Consider the following 19,993-nt stretch of genomic DNA (forward strand, 5'->3'; position numbering starts at 1 on the left):
CAACTGTAATATGAAATTATGAAAACCTATATGCCAACAAATTGGACAACTATGAAAAAATGGATAAATTCCTAGAAACATATAAACTACCAAGACTAAAGCAGGAAGAAATAGAAAATTAGAACAGAAAAATTGAATTACTAATCAGAAAACTCCCAAAAAATAAAAATCCAGGACCAGACAGCTTCACAGGCAAATTCTACCAAACATTTAAAGAAGAGTTAATACCCATTCTTCTCAAACTATCCCAAAACACAAAAAAGGAAGGAAAACTTCCAAACTCATTCTATGAGGCAAGCATTACCAAAAACCAGATAAAGACACCACCAAAAAAAAGAGACTACAGGCCAATATCTCTGACAAACATAGATGCAAAAATCCTTAACAACATACTAGCAAACCAAATCCAACAACATATTTCAAAAAATCATTCACCACGATCAAGTGGGATTTATTCCTGGGTTGCAAGGCTGTTTCAATATTCATAAATCAATCAACGTGATACATCACATCAATAAGAGAAAGGATAAGACCATATGATCATTTTAATAGATGCAGAAAAAGCATTTGACAAAATACAATATCATTCATGATACAAACCCTCAACAAAGTCAGTTTACAGGGAACATACCTCAACATAATAAAGGCCATCTATGAAAAACCTAAAGCAAACATCATACTTAATGGGGGAAAACTGAGAACTTTTCCCCTAAGGTCAGGAACAAGACAAGGATGTCCACTCTGACCACTGTTATTTAACAATAGTACTGGAAGTCTCAGCCGCAGCAATCAGACAACGAAAAGAAATAAAAGGCATCCAAAGGTAAGAAGGAAGTAAAACTTTCACCATTTGCAGATGACATGATATTATATATAGAAAACCCTAAAGACGTCACCAAAAAACTGCTAGAACTGATAAATGAATTAAGTAAAGTCACAGAACACAAAATCGGTGTACAGAAATCGGTTTCATTTCTATACACCAAAAACAAAGCAGCAGAAAGAGAAATTAAGAAAACAATCCCATCTACAATTGTACCCAAAATAATAAGATACCTAGAAATAAACCTAACCAAAGAGGTAGAGGATCTGTACTCTGAAAACTATAAAACACTGATGAAAGAATTGAAGATGACACAAAGAAATGGAAAGACATCCTTATGCTCATGGATTGGAAGAATATTGTTAAAATGTCTACATTATCCCAAGCAATGTACACATTTCATGCAATCCCTATTAAAATACCAACAGCATTTTTCACAGAACAAGAACAAATAATCCTAAAATTTGTATCGAACCACAAAAGATCCCAAAGAGCCAAAACAACCTGGAAAAAGAAAAGCAAAGCTGGAGGCATCACAATTCCAGACCTCAAGCTATATTACAAAGCTATACTAATCAAGACAGTATGGTACTGGGGAGCACCTAGCTGACTCCATCAGGAGAGTGTGGGACTCTTGATCTCAAGGTCATGAGTTCAAGCCCCATGTTGGGCATGGAGCCTACATAAAAAAAAAAAAAGATATGGTACTGGCACAAAAATAGATACACAGATCAAAGGAACAGAATAGAAAACCCAGAAATAAACCCACAATTCCATGGTCAATTAGTCTTCAACAAAGCAGGAAAGAATATCCAGTGGAAAAAGACAGTCTCTTCAACAAATGGTGTTGGGAAAACTGGACAGCAACATCCAAAACAATGAAACTGGACCACTTTCTTATACCGTACACAAAAATAAATTTAAAGTGGATTAAAGACCTAAATGTGAGACTTGAAACCATAAAAATTCTAGAAGAGAACACAGGCAGTAACTTCTTTGACACGGGCTATAGCAGTTTCTTTCTAGATATGTCTCCTGAGGCAAGGAAACAAAAGTAAAAATAAACTATCGGGACTACATCAAAATAAAAAGCTTCTGCACAGTGAAGGAAAAAAATCAACAAAACTAAAAGGCAACCAATGGAATGGGAGAAGATATTTGCAAATGACATATCTGATAAAGGGTTAGTGTCCAAAATATATAAAAAACATATAAAACTTGAGACCAGAAAAACAAATACTCCAATTAAAAAATGAGCAGAAGACATGAAAAGACATTTCTCCAAAGAAGACATACAGATGGCCAACAGACACATGAAAAGATGCTCAACGTCACTCATCATCAGGGAAATGCAAATCAAAACTACAATGAGATATCACCACACACCTGTCACAATGCCTAAAATCAAAAACAGAAGAAACAAGTATTGGTGAGGATATGGAGAAAAGGGAACCCTCCTGCACTATTGGTGGGAGTGCAAACTGGTATAGCCACTGTGGAAAACAGTATGAAGGTTCCTCAAAAAATTAAAAATAGAACTAACCTACAATCTAGGGATCACACTACTGGGTATTTCCCCCAAAAAATACAAAAACAGGGGTGTCTGGCTGGCTCAGTCAGTAGATCATCCGACTCTTGATCTCAGTGTTGTGAGTTCAAGCCCCACGTTGGGCATGGAGCCTACTTAAAAAGTAAAAACAAAACAAAAAAAACCCACTCTAATTCAAAGGAATACATGCACCCCCTACGTTTATTGCTGCACTATTTACAAAACCAAACCATGGAAGTGGCCCAAGCATCCCTCAATATATGAATGGATAAAGAAGATGTGATATATACATACATATACCAATGGATATTATTCAGCCATAAAAAGGAATGAAATTTGCCATTTGATACAGCTAAAGAGTATAACGCTGAGCAACGTAAGTCAGAGAAAGACAAATACCATATGATCTCAATAATATGTGCAGTTTAAGAAACAAAACAAAAGAGGGGCATCTGGGTGGCTCAGATGGTTAAGCGTCTGCCTTTGGCTCAGGTCATGATCTCCAGGTCCTGGGATTAAGTCCCACGTCGGGCTCCCAGCTCAGCAGGGAGTCTGCTTCTCCCTCTCCCTCTGCCTCTCCCTCTGCTTGTGCTCTGTCTCTCTCTCACTCTCTCTCTCTCAAATGAATAAATAAAATCTTAAAAAAAAGAAACAAATGAGCAAAGGAAGAAAAAAGTGAGAGAAACAAACCAAGAAATAAACTTGTAAGTATAAAGAACAATTTGATGGTTACTAGAGGGGAGGTAGATGGGGGGTGGGGGAAATAGGGGATGGAGATTAAAAAGTACACTTATCAGATGAAAAAAAATGAAATGATAAAAAAGATAAGGTTTATATAATGTATGAAATGAATAAAATTTAGTTTGTAAAAACAAGGAAAACAACACTTAATACCTATCATAGTAACAAATGATTCACCCAACAGATCTGAGTGCATCAGTCTGCACCAAACCCCACAGCAGTCACTGAGTCACCATGGTAAACATACTGGCCAAGGAAAGCTTGGAAAAAACAAGTAGCAACCACCCTGATTTGGTCTGAACATGTGGTAGGAACTGAGCAGGACTGACATAACACACAGTAATTCACCCCTCCAGTATTCCTGACAATATATTCCTAGCAGCTTTAGCAATATATATATATATATATGTGCATACATACGTACTCACATTCATATATGCTTCTTCCTCTTCTCTCCCCACTCAAGATCCCAGGAATTCATTATAGTGGAATAGCTGGGGAGTAAAAAAGAAAAACACTACAATTCAATGGATTCAATTCTAAACACACATATAAACTTGAAAACTACTAAACTATTTTAGTGATGGAATTTTGTTTTTGAGATGAACTGTAGACTTGCCTCTGGGACATTTTTCTCCCTAGTTTCAATACATTGCCAATAACCTCCAAAAGCTGATACAGAAATATAAACAAATGCATGTTATGCACCAAGTACTTTTTCCATTGTAGAGTAAGTAGTCTGAGCTTTCAACCAAAAAGATTCCTCAATGGCTATTTTTTGACATTTTGGCTGCTGACAGTTTAGTGAAAATATATGTGCAAATTGCAATTAAAAAATACCATCATTCATGATAGCACCAAAAAGTATAAAATACTTAGGAATAATCTCTCCACATATGTGTAAGGTAGGTACATTGAACACTACAAAACACTGCTGACAGAAATTAAAGATCTAACTAAATGGAGGGACATACCATCTTCATGTGTCAGAGCACTCGTATTGTTAAGATGTCTGTTCTCCTCAAACTGATCTATAGATTCAGTGTCATCCTAATAAAAATCCTAGCACACATCTTGTTTGTTAAGAAACTAAGAGGCTGGGGCGCCTGGGTGGCACAGCGGTTAAGCGTCTGCCTTCGGCTCAGGGCGTGATCCCAGCGATATGGGATCGAGCCCCACGTGAGGCTCTTCTGCTAAGAGCCTGCTTCTTCCTCTCCCACTCCCCCTGCTTGTGTTCCCTCTCTCGCTGGCTGTCTCTATCTCTGTCGAATAAATAAATAAAATCTTTAAAAAAAAAGAAACTAAGAGGCTGATTCTAAAATTCATGTTGAAATGCAAAGGATCTAGATGATAAAAACAACTTTGAAAAAGAACAAATCTGATTGTGCTATTCAGAGCGTGGATGGACCCAGAGGGTATTATGGTAAGTGAAATAAGTCAGACTAAGACAGACAAATACCATATGATTTTACTCATATGTGGAATCTAAAAAAGCAAATGAATAAACAAAAAGCAGAATCAGACCTATATATACAGAGAACAAACTGATGGTTGCCAGAGGGGAAGGGGATGTGGGATGGGCAAAATGGGGGAAGGGGAGTGGGAGATACAGGCTTCCAACTATGGAATGAATAAGTCTTAGGAATAAAAAGCACAGCGTAGGAAATATAGTCAATGGCTTTGTAATAGTGTCGTATGGTGACAGATGGTAGCTAAGCTTGTGATGAACACAGCATAACGTAAAAACTTCTCGAACCACTATGTTGTACACCTGAAACTAATGTAACATTGTGTGTCAACTACTCAAAAATTTTTTTTAAAAAAAGAACAAAGTTGGAGGATCAAAACTACCTGATTTCAAGAGTTATGATAAACCTTCAGTAATTAAAACAGTGTGGTATTGGCATCAAGGCAGACGGTAAGTAGATCAAAGGAACAGAATAAAGAGTCCAGAAATTTCACACCTATAAGAACAACTGATTTTTGACAAAAATGCAAAGGCAATTCAGTGGAGAAAGAACAGTCTTTTCAACAAATGGTGCAGAAACAGGTGAGTAACCATATGCACAAACATAAACTGTGATCCATGTATCATACCATATACAAAAGTCAACTCAAAATGGATTGTAGACCTAAATATAAAACCTAAAACTTCTAAAAGAAAACAAAGGAGAAAATCTTGTGACCTTGGATTAGGTAAAGATTTCATAGATGCAAAATCAAAACTATAATTGCTAAGTGAACAAATCAATAAACTGGACTTCCTCAAAGTTAAAAATGTCTGCTCTTCCAAAGACACTGTTGAGAGAATTCAAAGACAAGCCACTGACGGGGATAAAATATTTGCAAATCAGAACTCTGATAAAGGACTTACATGCAGAATACAGAACATCTCACAAAGGCCAATAACAAGAAAACAGTTACTCCAATAAATAAATGGGCAAAAAATTTGAATAGACACTCCATTAGAAAGGATATATAAATGTTAAATAAGCACATGAAAAGATGCTAAACACCTTTTCTCAAATATTCAAAGTCGTTAGGGAAATGTAAATAAAAACTACAAGATACCACCATACCCCTTTAAGAATAGCCAACACTAAAGAATGACCATAGCAAGTCCTGGCAGGGCTGTGGAGGATGGAACTCTCATACACTGTTAGTGGCAATGAAAAATGATGCCAACACTTTGGAAAACAGTTTGGCAGTTTCTTAAAATGTCAACCTTACAACTACTATATGTCCCAGCCATTGCACTCCTAAGTATTTACCCTAGAGAAAGAGAACATATGTCCAAATGAAGACTCATGTACAAATATTCATAGCAGCTTTATTTATAAGAGCCCCAAACTGGAAACAACCCAAATATCCATGACCAGGTAAATAGATAGAACAAATTGTGATATGTCCATATAATGGAATATTAGTCAATGATAAAAAAGAAGGAACTATTCATACATGCAACAAATGGATAAATCTAGAAATAATTAGGTTGCAGGAAACAAGACACAAAAACTACACACTGTATATTCCATTCACATAAAATTATAAGAAAAGAAAACCAACCCATACTGACAGAAGATCAGTAGTTGCCTGGGAATGAGGCAGGGTGATGTGGAAAGAGGCTAGAGAGAGGTAGATGGGGGCATTACCACGGAGCACAATGTTTTTAAGGTGATGAGTATGTTCATTATCTTAACTGTAGTATTAGATTCACAGGTGCATACAAATATCAAAACTTATCAAGGGTGCCTGGGTGGCTCAGTCATTTAGCGTCTGCCTTCGGCTCAGGTCATGATCCCAGGGTCCTGAGATCGAGCCCCGCATTGGGCTCCCTGCTCAGCAGGAAGTCTGCTTCTCCTTCTTCCACTCCCTCTCCTTGTGTTCCCTCTCTTGCTGTGTCTCTCTCTGTCAAATAAATAAAATCTTTAAAAAAAACTTATCAAAGTATATACTTTATGCAGCGTATTGTATGTTAATCATACATCAATAAAGTATTTTATATATTTTTATATATTCATAATTCTCTGATGCAATTAAATAAATCAGGTGAAAGATTCCCACAATTGTGTGTTCTTGTAGCATTAGCAGATCCATGCTATGTCTTATCATATTGGTCTATGCTACATATAACCAAAACAGAAATAATCATTTCCAATGAAATATATCCAAATATTTAGGGAAAGGTAATGTCCATTTCCTTCTAAAGTATGGAAATAAAAATATTCTATTCTAGGAAAATAATCATGATGATATTTAAGAGTAACCAGTTATTTTAGGGAACATAGCTGAGTATCATTATAAGAGGACAAATGCTAGGGTAATAATTATTTTTTTATGTTAAGTTCTAGGGGCACCTGAGTGACTCAGTCAGCTGGGCATCTGACTCTTGGTTTCACCTGGGGTCCGAGTCTCGGGGTCCTGGGATCAAGCCCCACGTTGGGCTCCGTGCTAGGTGAGGAGTCTGCTTGTCCCTCTCCCTCTGCTACTCTCCATGCTCTTCTCTCTCTGGAATAAATGGATAAAAATCTTAAAAATAATAATAATAATTGTTATTATTATTATCATTATTATTTCTAGTCACTGATATCTTTTTTTTAAGATTTTTTATTTATTTGACAGAGAGAGAGAGACAGCCAGCGAGAGAGGGAACACAAGCAGGGGGAGTGGGAGAGGAAGAAGCAGGCTCCCAGCGGAGCAAGAAGCCCGATGCAGGGCTCGATCCCAGAACCCTGGGATCACGCCCTGAGCCAAAGGCAGACACTTAACGACTGAGCCACCCAGGTGCCCCTAGTCACTGATATCTTTAACACTTGGAAATTTTCTGGCTCTTTTAAAAAATTTCATTATATAATGGGAAAAAATCATGGGTACCAGAGAAGAATCTGTTACAATGTCAAATTACTAGGAAGATCTAACAACTGCACAGTTCCACACCCATCTGAAAGACATGGGAATTTCTGATTATTATTTATATGGTGAGAACAATTTAGGTATATTTATTGCAAATGTATGTTAAAGACCAAGTAAGTTCCTTCCTAAACTGGATGATTCATTACTTTTCAGGGAAAAAAAAGTATCTCTAAGATGGGCCTCAGGGGCTACTACACAGGCTATAGTTGCTGATGAAATAAAATTCCACCTGCTAAACCTCTTCTCCCATGATGACATCAAAGCAGCTTCTCTACTTTTAGGCTAGTTTGTGAACCTCACAGGAGCTATTCCACAATATGCTTTTGTTCAGATCTATGCACTCACTTCAGCCAGGTACCAGATTCCACCAAGGATGTAAGGTGACGGGCTCTCCTGAGGACTGCTGCCCTTGAATCTGGAGTAGAAGCTTCAGCAGCCATCTGGACACAGATCCTCAGAATCTGCCTCCTTCAGGCACCTGATATGAACTCGGCCACCACCATGAAGAGCTGTACAGGGAGAGACAGATCCAGCAATCACTGTGTTTTACTGGAGCAACTATGTGCCTCATAGAACACGAGGTCCCCTTTTGCCAAAAGCAAAACACCTTCACTCTTCAGACCACCACCACTAGCCTCTGATCACCCTTCCAATGGAGCAAGTCTGGGGAAATGAGCAATCATATTAACAATAAAGACATAAGATGGTAATACCTGGTGTTGGAGGAACGAAGGTGAAATAGACACTCACATACAGTGTTATGTCAAATGGGCATATCTGTTTTCTAATGCCCATGTTATTACAGCTGAGTAACTGGAATGGCCTTTGATACAGAAGTTCCATTTCCCCTAAGCAGAGAGTTTCAGGTGAGAGTTTAGAAAAGGATTCCAAGGTGATTCTGACCTGTGTCCAGGTTCAGGGGCCCTATCTGAGGGCACAGATAAAGGAGCTACATGAGTTATCTGATCTAGGGGATACAGACAGCTAATATTTATGTAGCATTTAGTTAAACAGGGCCTAGGAATAGGTTCTTCATGTTGTTGACTAGATTTAGTTCTTCACCAAAAACTTGCTATGAGGTGTTGCTATCCTCTCTTCATGGATGTTTGCAACTCCAAGCATGTGTTCCCAACCAGATGAAAGTCCAGGTTCCCCACTCAGCCTCCACTGACATGGGGGAAGTGGGTGCACATGGGAGTGGAAGGGAAGAGGTGCCTTGTTACTGCTTGGTAGAAGCAGGATTTCACACCCCACCAGGCCTCCACTGATACCACCCTGGCAGGTGGGGAAGATACCTCCTTACTGTCTTCCATGTGGTCCCCCCTGACACTGTGGAGGGGAGGAGGTCTCCTCCTCATTGGATGGTCATGAAACTTCCAAGAGAAGAGAAGAAGGGGCCTAATTACCACTGAGTGTGGGCAGAAGGTAGGCTCCCACATGGTCTCCACTAACACCATGTGAAGCGGTGCTCATTTCCCCCAGGTTGGGATAAAGTCATTGTTCTACATGCAGTCTTCTCATATCCCCCAAGGGTAAGGATGGGTGCCTAATTACAATCATGTGGGCACGGAATTCATGCTCCCCACTCAGCCTTTGCTGGCATGGTGGAGGTTATGCTTCATTCTGTGGTGTTAGAGAAGTTATTGTCTAAACACTTCCTTTCTTGCTAGGTTTCCTTTCTCTGGTTCTTTGTCCAGAGAAAAGATTTTTTGGGGGTTCTTCTTGTTTTTTCCTGTTGGCATTATTATTATTATTTTTTTTTTGGTTCCCTACTCCTCCAGCACCCGGTCTGGCGTATATGAGGCAAAATACAACCAAGAGAATTCACTGTGTGTCATTACTTGGGTCCCAAAGTCCCGAGTCAGTCTGCCTTTTTCCTCTCCACCTTTCAGAGTCTTGTATTTGTTGCCCATATAATATTCAAAGATTTCAGCTGCACCTAAAAGGAGTAACAGAGAGAAGTGTATCTACTCCTTCCGGTCCTGAAAAGAGAAGTCCTTTTACTTTTAATTGAAGTAAAACATTTTAATTTTGGCATTTCCCCTTTCCTAGATAAAAAGTACCATGCTATTTACATCTTTACACTGACTTTTTCACTTAACATTATATTCTGGAGATTCCTCCACAGCCCTATGTGGAGATTTTTCATCAGTCTTCTTTACACCATACTTAGTGTACACTTTGTGTGACTGTGTGATAGTTTATTCATCCATTACACAACTGATGAATATTTAATTTGTTCCCATTTTCTGCTATTCAAATAGCACCAGAGTGAATATCTGTATCTATATTTATTATTATATCTATATCAAAAATCGTTTTGTGTCATTACCAGTATATCTTTAGGATAGTTCTGGAAATAGGATTTTTGAGTCAAAAAGTAAGGCCACATATAAAATTGCAAGATATTTTCAAATTCCCCACTGTAATGATTATATTAGTTCCCTATGGTTACTGCAAAAAATTACCACATACTCAGCATCATTAAACAGAAATATTCTCTCACAGTTTTGGAGGCTAAAAGTCCAAAATTTGTTTTATGGGGCCAAAATCAAGGTATTAGCAGTGCTTCACTCCTGGAGACTCCGGGGAAGCTTCCCTGCCTCTTACAGCTTTTGACATCTACCAACATTCTCCGGCTGTGTCTTCATGACTCCAACCTCCGCATCCTTCATCACATTGCCTTCCCTTCTTCTGTCTGTGTCAACTCTCCCTCTGTCTCTCTCTTATGAAGACACTTGGGTTTGCATCTAGGGCCGATTTTGATAATCCAGGATAACCCCCCCCATTAGGTTGTTCCTATTCTTTTGCTATTCAAATAGTGCCAGTGTGAATAGCTGTATCTATATTTATTATTATACTAAAAGCATCAACTTAATCACATCTGCAAAGAACCTTTTCCATATAAGCAACATTTATAGGTTCCAGGGATTAGCGCCTAGTATCTTTGGGGACCACTATTAAGTCTACTCCAGTGATTATACCATTTTGCACCCCTGTGAGCAGGGAGTGAAAGGACAAGTTTTTCCACATTCTCACCAACTGAGTACACTGACAAACATTTGGATCTTTGTCAATCTAATAGTTAAGAAACAATATCTTAGTATAGTTTTAATTGCACCTCTCTTAAAGCAAGCTGCAGACTTTTCATACGCTTAAAGACAATTTTTTTTCTGTTAACTGTTAATTTCTTACATGTCTTTGACAGGGCTGTTGTCTTTTCATGCCTCCATATTGATAAGCATTTATACAGGAGGGATATCAATGCTTTGCTAAAGATGTTAGCTGCAAAGTTTTCTTCCAGTGTCTTTACTTGGCTAGCATATTTTTGCCACGCAGAGTTGTCATTGTTATTTTTATGTTGTCAAATATATGGATCTTTTTCCTTAATGCTCCTGGATATTGATTTATATTGAGGAAACTTTCCTCCACTCAGGCTATAGAATAATTCACCTATGTTTTCTTCTAATACTCATACGGATTTTTTTTACATTTCATTCAGAATCATTTGGAATTTATCCTGCTATTTCAAGATAGAGAAATGGGCCCGTATTTATTTTTTAACCTTATGAAGTTATCTAGCTATCTCGGTATCACTTCTTAATCGTCCTGTATCTCCACAGATTTGAAATGCTGCTTTAGTCATATTCTAATTTTTTAAATGTAACTGGGCCTATGTCACTATTTTCTATTGTTACATTAATCTTTCTGTCAATTCATGGGCCAATAAAATAAAAATTAAAAGGATCTTTTACCTCCACTCATATAGAGCTTTTTCTTTAACACAGGAGGCTACACTTTCTGTCCAAAGGTCCTCAGTACCCCCATACCTTGGAAATGTCCCCTTTCCACCCAGATTTCCAGAAGGCTCTGTCTGGTTGGTTTGGGCCACAGCCCCTCCTTCTACCTTCCTGCTCCGCGAAGTTCAAGCTGCAGTGCAGGTTTTGTCACAAGATGGCACCAACTCACCACCATCATTAAACTTCTCTACAAAGAAAGGTCAGCTAGGAGCAAAAAAACACAATACCCTCATTTAAAATACAGCCTTTGAATCCATGTTCGGAATGATTCTAATTCTGAGAAACTGATGGATGTAAAAGATTCTAAAAACATATACTTCGGGGCCTACAGACGATGAAACCTAGGTGGCAGTAGCGTGCCTTGGCAGGGGGCAGTGCGCGAAGTGGCGGCTGGGGAAGGAGGGAGGAAACTGTGAGGATGGGGCCTCTGGGCAGGGTCTGCACAGCTGTGTACTGTGTCACGGACAGACAACAGGGGGTGGGAGAAGGCCTGGCAGCCTGTACAATGATAGGCTAATGGAGGGTGAATGCCTGCCCTGCTCTCTGGAAAAGACCCTCTACAGAATGGACATGTCAAGCCACACTGAGGAGGGAAGAAATAGATCAATGAACACAAAGTAGATTTAGGGTAAACTGTGGATGGAATTGCTTTAGTATTCATATGAATTTTCCAAACAGAATTGGTATGTCTTAGTAAACAAACCATCTTATATTTCTTCCCCTTTGCTAAATGCACTCCTTTCCTTAAAAAAGAAAAATGGAGATGGATGCCACCAGGTAGCCAGGTCCAGATGTCAGCTCTGAGAGTCTCAAACCTGGGGGCTCGGCAAGGGGAAGGAAGGGATGGAAGTCTGGATCTCGGTGTAATGGTTTCAGCCAGAGTTTAATGGAATTTTTTTAACCCTCTAGTGGCCACCCAGCTGTATCACCATCATTTTCTGGGCTGTCTAAACCTGAGATTGGCTGTCCAGCCTTGGTTTGAACTGAAGATAAAGATGCACTTGTGAATGTGAGTATTTGGGGTGATAGAGCTAGAGAGACATATAAACACACACACATATGGGGAGAAACACTTTCAATTCTACCTTTTCCTACCTTGTTTTTCTAAATAATTTAATAAAATGAATGTTTTTCCAAAGTAACGAATACATGTGTACAATACTTTTCTGAATCTGTTTATAAGTATATTTGCTTTCAAATTGTCATCAAAATACTTTTTTCCTGAACACAATATTTCAAACGTATGGAAGTACATTTATAAATTGAAATTGTCCTGCATTTCTCACCAGTTGCCTGACTCAAAGGGGTCTGTTGTCATAGAATGGTGCCTCCTCTCCAGATGCGTCCCTGTAGGTGAAGGGTACATGAAAATAGATGCTTACACACACACACACACACACACACACACACACACACACACGTGTGCAGTCTTTTCCAAAAAAGGAATCACATTTCTCATCTTTTGCTTATTATATTTTCCATTCAATATGAATCTAAGCTTTTATACTTGCATATTATTAATGCTTGTGGTTTGGGCATATTTTGACATGTTTATTAATCATTTATAATTTTATATGAATTTGCTGTTTAAATTATAAGCCAGTTTTTGTTTGTTACTATGTGTGTTTCCCAAACTATGGATACTAATCCAGCAGATGAGTTGTACTTTGCAAATGATTTCTCCCTTGTTTTCACACAATTCTCAGTACATTCTCCATTTATCATGTTTTAAATTTCAATAATATTGTGACAAAAACTATGTAGCTCACAATTCTGAAAATTAAGTAACACATGTAAGGCAGCCCCTGGGGTTTAAGTCATTCAAAGCCCAGGAGGATTCAAGACAAAAAGTGAAAAACTTTAAAATAATACCACAGTTAGCTGTTGATCCTAAGAAAATAAATTGTTTCCCTAGTTCATTTAAATTCCCTTAAAGTCAGTACCCTGATTTGAATAATGTATATTTTGGATAGCTGTTACGATTAAAGGAAATTAAATATAAAATGCATTTGCTTAAAATAGCTCTGTACATATTGCTTTCCTTCCCTTTAGATCACCTGTCTGATCTGTGCTTCTGCCCCAAGCCTAAGTCAGCACTTCAAGGATCAGCCAACACATGTGGCCCGATACCCAGGTCTCTTAGCACAAAGGGTGAGATTTCATCTCCTCTGTTATCTTCATCAACCAGAGGGGTTGCTTAGTGAGTACCTGCCACAATTGTACGGGAGCTGATCCAATCAGTTCTCCAGCCCTGGAAGCCCATCTTCTGAAAGCGAGGCTGCTCTGTGTCCTCTAGGGAGGGCAGAGAATGGAACCTCATTCCCATCCTGCCACTTATCTAGAGAGATGACTTAGGTAGGCTCTGTCAGTCTAAGCTTGGTCACCTATGAAATGGGACTCACCAGACCTTTGTCACAGAGCTGTCCCAATGAGTAAATAAGAAAACTTGCCTAATTAAGGAGGGCACGTGATCTGATGAGCACTGGGTATTATGCAACTAATGAATCGTTGAACACTACATCAAAAACTAATGATGTACTACATGTTGGCTAATTGAACTTAATAAAAAAAAAAAGAAAAAGAAAACCTGCCTAGAGTATATGGCATGTAGTGTGACTTCAATGGCCCTTTAAATGTAATCAACAGTGAGATTGAGGGTCAATGCACACTGGTTAAATGTAGGGCCTCAGCAGCCACACAGAATCTGTTCAAATCTTGGTCTGACTTGCTAGCCCTGCCCTCACTTCGCCTCAGTTTCCTGATATTTAAAGTCAAGCAACAGTGGCTCTTCCTCATAGGCTGTGGTGATGATCGAGTAAGTATAGGTTTATCACGTGCAACAGTATGGGGCACAAAGGGAGTCAGTAATAATATTGACCTTTTTTATCATTATTATCATGCCAGAATAGATCATTAGAGATTTTAGGGTCACTTTTATTATTATGTGGGCTTATACTGATTGGCTCGAACTGACTTTAATAATATGGTATTCATCATAAAAAAGTAATTCACAAAGCTTTAAGTAGATGGTCATGTCATTGCTAATCTTAAAAATGCATGATTATACATGTATAGTAAAATTTCTGAAAAAAATATACAAATGATCACAGTGCTTATCCATGGGAAATAGACTTTCAAGGGTATTTAATGATTTTTTTTCCTTTTGAGCAGTATCCATTTTTAAACTCCCATAAAAGTGTCCTGGTTTTGAAAGTCAAAAAATAAAAAGAATGAATAAATATCCCTAGACCTCCCCACAGAAAGTGGCTCAGCATCAGAATGGTAACATCACTAAACCAAGGGAATTATGTACTAGGTGGTCTCAGAACTAATTTTTGAATCTACATGACAGTGTCATGGACGCTACAGATGCCTAGGGGAAGGGCAAGCATGGTGCTCAAATAAATCTTACACTGGAGAAGTCCTCTGATGTCTCCACTTCCCAGGACTTAGTAAAGGTCATGGGAGGAAAGTAGTTTCACAACATGCTTCTTTCTCTTCCCTCCAAATAAAGCCTGTTGAACTGAAAGCAGGCTCATGGGCCTAACCTCCCAGTTAGCCAAGCAGGGAACCTGCAGTGGAGGGAATGTGGGAGGGAACATGAGATGGCCCACTGCTCTCAGCCCACAGGGAGAAGGGAGATGCTTCAAAGCAGGATTCAGGGGGAAGTTTGGTCACAGGCTCTTTCAGCCCAGGGCCCAGGGCAACCAGCACACGTGGATTAAAAAAACTCTAAAGCACCTTCCTTGTGCAATGAAAATAGTAAAAGGAAAGGAAAATATATACAGCCCAGGATGTGTAATACAAATCAGCTCAAGTTCAAAATGGGATGGATCCCTCAATAAACATAGGGATGCAGATGTTAGTCTGGACACAAGAAAATGAACTCCCTGCAGTCATTGTCATCTCTCACCAGGATGGCCCAGATCAGGTTCCAGATGTACAGGTCTAGATGAGTAACAGTGTGAATAAAAGCCAGAAAATTAGGCCTGGGAAAAGGGAAGATGTTTCAGGTTCAGAAGACACCTGACAATATTCTGGGCTAGCTGGAGCCTGGGAACTCTAAGACTAAACATAGCTGATAAAAAAAAAATGACTGAAAATAGTATTCTGTCTGCTGATTCTGTTAGACATCCTACAGCTTGTAAAGTGAGGAAATGGGTGTGTCTATTTTAGAAACTCTGAGAAAGAATACATACCGGATATATACTCATAACATATATATTTGCTTTCCTGTTCCTTCAAATCCCAGTGGTCTCTATGAGTTGTTCATGGTAAAGTCATCTCCTCTGTTGGGGAGAGAACACAGGAGACATTACACACATATGTGCCAAAGTTTTACAGTATTACATGTCAGATACTCGCTGTTGGTTTGTTCATTTCTCCTCACAGCAGCTCTGCGAGGTAAGTACCAACTTGCCCATTTTACAGATGACATGCTACAGGGTCACACGCATCTATTGAGAGGCATCTTTCTTCATTTTCTACAGGTTTTTCTTTCCCAATGAAAAGTCATAATTTTTAGAAACAGAAACAAAATGTTTTCTTCACAGCAGATTACAAAATCAGTCACTGTGGTGTGCTCCCAATGCTCCTTGAAAAACATTTATATAAAAACAATGAAAGGACATATCCATCATTTAATATCCTACTTATGCCTCTATATCTACATCTCCTGTTTATCAAATGTGAAGCAGATGTCTGCTATGTGATAGGCACTGTCCAGCCAATACACATCTGCATCCACATCTTCCTTCTCTTGATATCTAGACTGGAGATCTAGAAATATCCACAGGCTACAAGATGAATATTAGTGTCTGATCCAGGGATGGTGAGGTATGACCTTAAAAAGACTCCATTCCAAGCAACTTTACTCAACCTTGACCCTGAGTCAAAATGGAAACCCAGCATCTAAGCAGGAAATAAGGAGGTTGAGCAGGGAGAGGCTATACCCTGGGAAACTGAGGCAGCTTGTGACACACACATCCATCGTCTTGAATAGCACTAAGAGGCAATGACCTTCTCCTGAGGAGCCCTCATTCCTAGAAAGAGAGTGAAAGACAAGGTAACAACTGTATGGTTTCAGTCTTAGTTCTCTCATGGTTGCCAACTAAAGGTTTTACTTTCTCTTTAGTCTGTGGCCAAGTTATGTGGAAGATTTTGGAAATGATTTTGTGTTTCTCCTTATCACTAGGAGGGTGGTCCTCTCATTTAGACCTGTGAGGGATCCATCCAAGGTGGCATGGAATTTCCGCTTCATTAAAGACTTCGTCTCCCAGTTGTGTGGGTCTGGACTCACACCTACAGAAGAAAGAAGGGAGACTGAGTTCTCAAACACAAGCCCAAGACCAGGATCTTGACCTCACCATCTATTTCTCCTGACTTAGTGACATGGTTTTCACAGATTTCTTACAATATGGTCACCTCCCCAACTGTTCCTCCTATGCCTGACTGATACCCCAATATGATCCACTTCTCTCATCTCTCTCCTGTCCACAGAAGCACACCCACTCAAATTCCTCTATAACCTAGAGGTGGAGGAAACTTTTTCAGCTATGCCTAAAAATCTAGAAGCAATTAGGGAAAGAGTGATGTATTTGATTTCATTTAAAAATTACATGGCAGAAACAAAAATAAATAAATAAGCAAAGCAAAATGAAAAACTCCAAATTGGGAAAAGTATTTACAACTTACATCACAAATGGTTATATCCATAATATACAGAGTAATGAAAAAAATGAAGGCAAAAATGCCCCCAAAAAACACCAGGAAAGAAAAAGGGGCAATACATACAAACAAGTATTTCACACACACACACAAAAAAGTGCCTTAAACATGTAAAAATTGGGGCTCCTGGGTGGCTCATTCAGTTAAGTGTCTGCCTTGGATTGGGGTCATGATCCTGGGATCCTGGGATCGTGCCCCACCCCACCTCCGGCTCCCTGCTCGGCGGGAGGCCTGCTCCTCCCTCTCCCTTTGCCAGCCGCTCCCCCTGCTTGTGTTCTCTCTCTGTGTCAAATAAATGGATAGAATCTTTAAAAAAAAACATGTAAAAATTGCTCAGCCTAACTCATGATAAGACATTCAAAGGAAAAAAAAAACTACTTCTCACCAATTAGACAGTCTGTGAGGAAATCAGCATTCCCATGCATCACTGAAAGTAATATGAAATGGTTCAAACCCTGTGGATGGGATTTGATGCTATCTAGTAAAATTACATTTGTATTTCCTCTTGGAACCAGTAATCTCTCTTTTAAGAATCTATCCTAAAGAAATAATACAAAAAATGAAAAGGTACAAGTACAAGGTCATTCCTTAAAGAAAAATTCATAGCAATAGAAAACTAGAAACAAGACAGCTGTCCACCAATAGGGGGCTGGATGAAGAAGCTATGGCACATCTACATCCTGGCATCCCAGGCAGCTTGAAAAGCAATGAGAAAAAAAAGAAAAGCAATGAGGACTCCCTCTCTGCACTGCTTTGACTACATTGTTTCGTGAAAAAAGCGAGGTACAGAAAAATGTATAGAGCTGTTTCTGTCCAAAACGATAGTCACAGACACATGGGACGATTTAAGTTTTTTTTTTTTTTTTGATTTATTTATTTTAGAGAGAAAGAGCAAGAGCAGGGGGTGGGGCAGAGGGAAAGAGAGAAGGGAAACAGACTCCCCACTGGACCTGGGGTTTGATCCCAGGACCCTGAGATCATGACCAGAGCCAAAACCAAGAGTCAGACATTTAACCAACGGAGCTACCCAGCAGCCCCTAAATTTAAAGTAGTTATATTAAATGAAATAAAAAATTCAGGGGCGCCTGGGTGGCTCAGTCGTTAAGCGTCTGCCTTCGGCTCAGGGCGTGACCCCAGCCTTCTGGGATCGAGCCCCACATCAGGCTCCTCCGCTGGGAGCCTGCTTCTTCCTCTCCCACTCCCCCTGCTTGTGTTCCCTCTCTCTGGCTGTCTCTCTCTCTGTCAAATAAATAAATGAAATCTTTAAAAAAAAATTCAGTCCCTCAGTTGCAGTAGCCACATTTTAGATGCCGAACACCCACATGTAGCTACTGACTCCCAAGCTGGATAGCACAGATACATTTTCACTTCTGCAGACATTTTCATTACAGAGCACTGGTGTAGAATATGCCACCTTTTACAAATGAGCAGGGGAGAAAACTAATATACATATATTGTAAATTAGTATATGTTTTAAAATTGGAAGGTTAAAACCCAACTGATAAAAATGATTACCTGTAAGGCGACAGAGGAACCTATAAGCCCCGGATGGAAGAAAATGATGTACATTCCCACAAAAAATATAATACATATTTACAGGCTCCAGGTAGTAAATAGGACAATCAGCAGTGACAGACCCAGTAGCAACGACCGTCTCTAGTTTCCAGACTGAATCCTCTAAAAAAATATTTCCCCCTAAAAGAACCAGGCTTCCCTGAAGAAACAGCTGATGCCGGGGCTGAGTAGGGATTGTACCAGATGACCCTGGACCAAACAGCTCATACCAGAAAGCATATCAAAGACACAAAAGCCAACCCAAAGGGACTCCCACAGGCCTAAGATAGACCAACTGAACATCAAATACATTAATAGCTGCAGATTACAGCCTCAAGTATATAAACATCTAGAGCTCATGATGACACTCTTAAAGAAAAACAAAAAACACACAAAACAAACCCACACTTCATCTTTGGAGGATCCAAGGGAAACAACTCATTATTTTAAAAAGCGGAAATAGTGCAAAAGAAGTAAACATTCATTCTTGCCTTCTGGGTGGACCATACCTCAGTGTAACCATGTAGTTGTTGAGAGGAAGTTTGTTTTATAGAAGGATTCTAACTAATAAATGCAGAAGAAATTAGAATTAAAACATCACTCCTTACATCTGTTAAAGAAAGGTAGGGTGCCTGGGTGGCTCGGTCATTAAGCGTCTGCCTCTGGCTCAGGTCATGATCCCAGGGTCCTGGGATGGAGCACCGCAGGGCTCCCTGCTTGGCGAGACTGCTTCTCCCTCTCCCTCTGCCTGCTGTTCCCCGTGCTGTGCTCTCGCTCTCTCTCTCCCTCCCCCTCTCTCTCTCAAATAAACAAATAAAATCTTTTTAAAAAAATGTAAATCTAGGCAATTATCCTTAAGAAGCAACAAAAACCTGAGTTAAAAGATGGATTGGAAATTTAATAATGGGTGGATCAGGCTGACAACACCTGACAGACAGCACATGGAACAGAGAGGAAAGTGAGAGGAAGGGAAAGCACAGGAAACACAGGGGAAATGGATGAGCATGTGCTTGCCTGTCCCCACTCAGGTCACTGGAACCTGTGCAGTTGACGCTGTGCTCTTCCCCAGCTCCATCCCACAGCCCCCTTCTGCACACAGCAGTGACACTGAAACTCTCACATCATGGAAATGTGGGCTCATGCCTGCTTGCTGTTCCATGTCCAAGTATTCTCTCTCTGGTAGTCATGATAGAATGTTCATGTCAGAGGCATTACGTTGACAGAATAAAGGAGGCAAAAATTAGAATGGGAAACTAACATTTTGAGGGCCTACTAGATGTCCCATGCTATACGCTGTTATTTTCAGACTTTTTTTCTTTAAATCCTCAAAGCAATGCTCTGAGGGACACCATTACTTCTTTTCTACAGACTGGGAGGTATTCAAGC

At 39.5% G+C, this 19,993-nt stretch overlaps 1 long non-coding RNA gene across 1 annotated transcript in view; it reads right to left on the reverse strand.

The window, feature by feature from the left end:
* LOC113248119 (uncharacterized) overlaps nt 1-19,993 on the reverse strand; it is a 59,986-nt gene that overhangs the window by 30,996 nt on the left and 8,997 nt on the right. Inside the window, exons 4-13 of the long non-coding RNA XR_008959828.1 lie at nt 16,544-16,627; nt 16,279-16,368; nt 15,526-15,615; nt 12,613-12,673; nt 11,357-11,530; nt 9,368-9,465; nt 7,872-8,035; nt 7,013-7,121; nt 6,341-6,521; nt 3,542-3,607 (exon numbers count right to left, since the gene is read on the reverse strand). This is a non-coding gene — a long non-coding RNA (uncharacterized LOC113248119). The remainder of the gene's footprint in view (nt 1-3,541; nt 3,608-6,340; nt 6,522-7,012; nt 7,122-7,871; nt 8,036-9,367; nt 9,466-11,356; nt 11,531-12,612; nt 12,674-15,525; nt 15,616-16,278; nt 16,369-16,543; nt 16,628-19,993) is intronic.

Source organism: Ursus arctos, chromosome X (assembly GCF_023065955.2).
Source record: "Ursus arctos isolate Adak ecotype North America chromosome X, UrsArc2.0, whole genome shotgun sequence".
NCBI classification, from domain to species: domain Eukaryota; kingdom Metazoa; phylum Chordata; class Mammalia; order Carnivora; family Ursidae; genus Ursus; species Ursus arctos.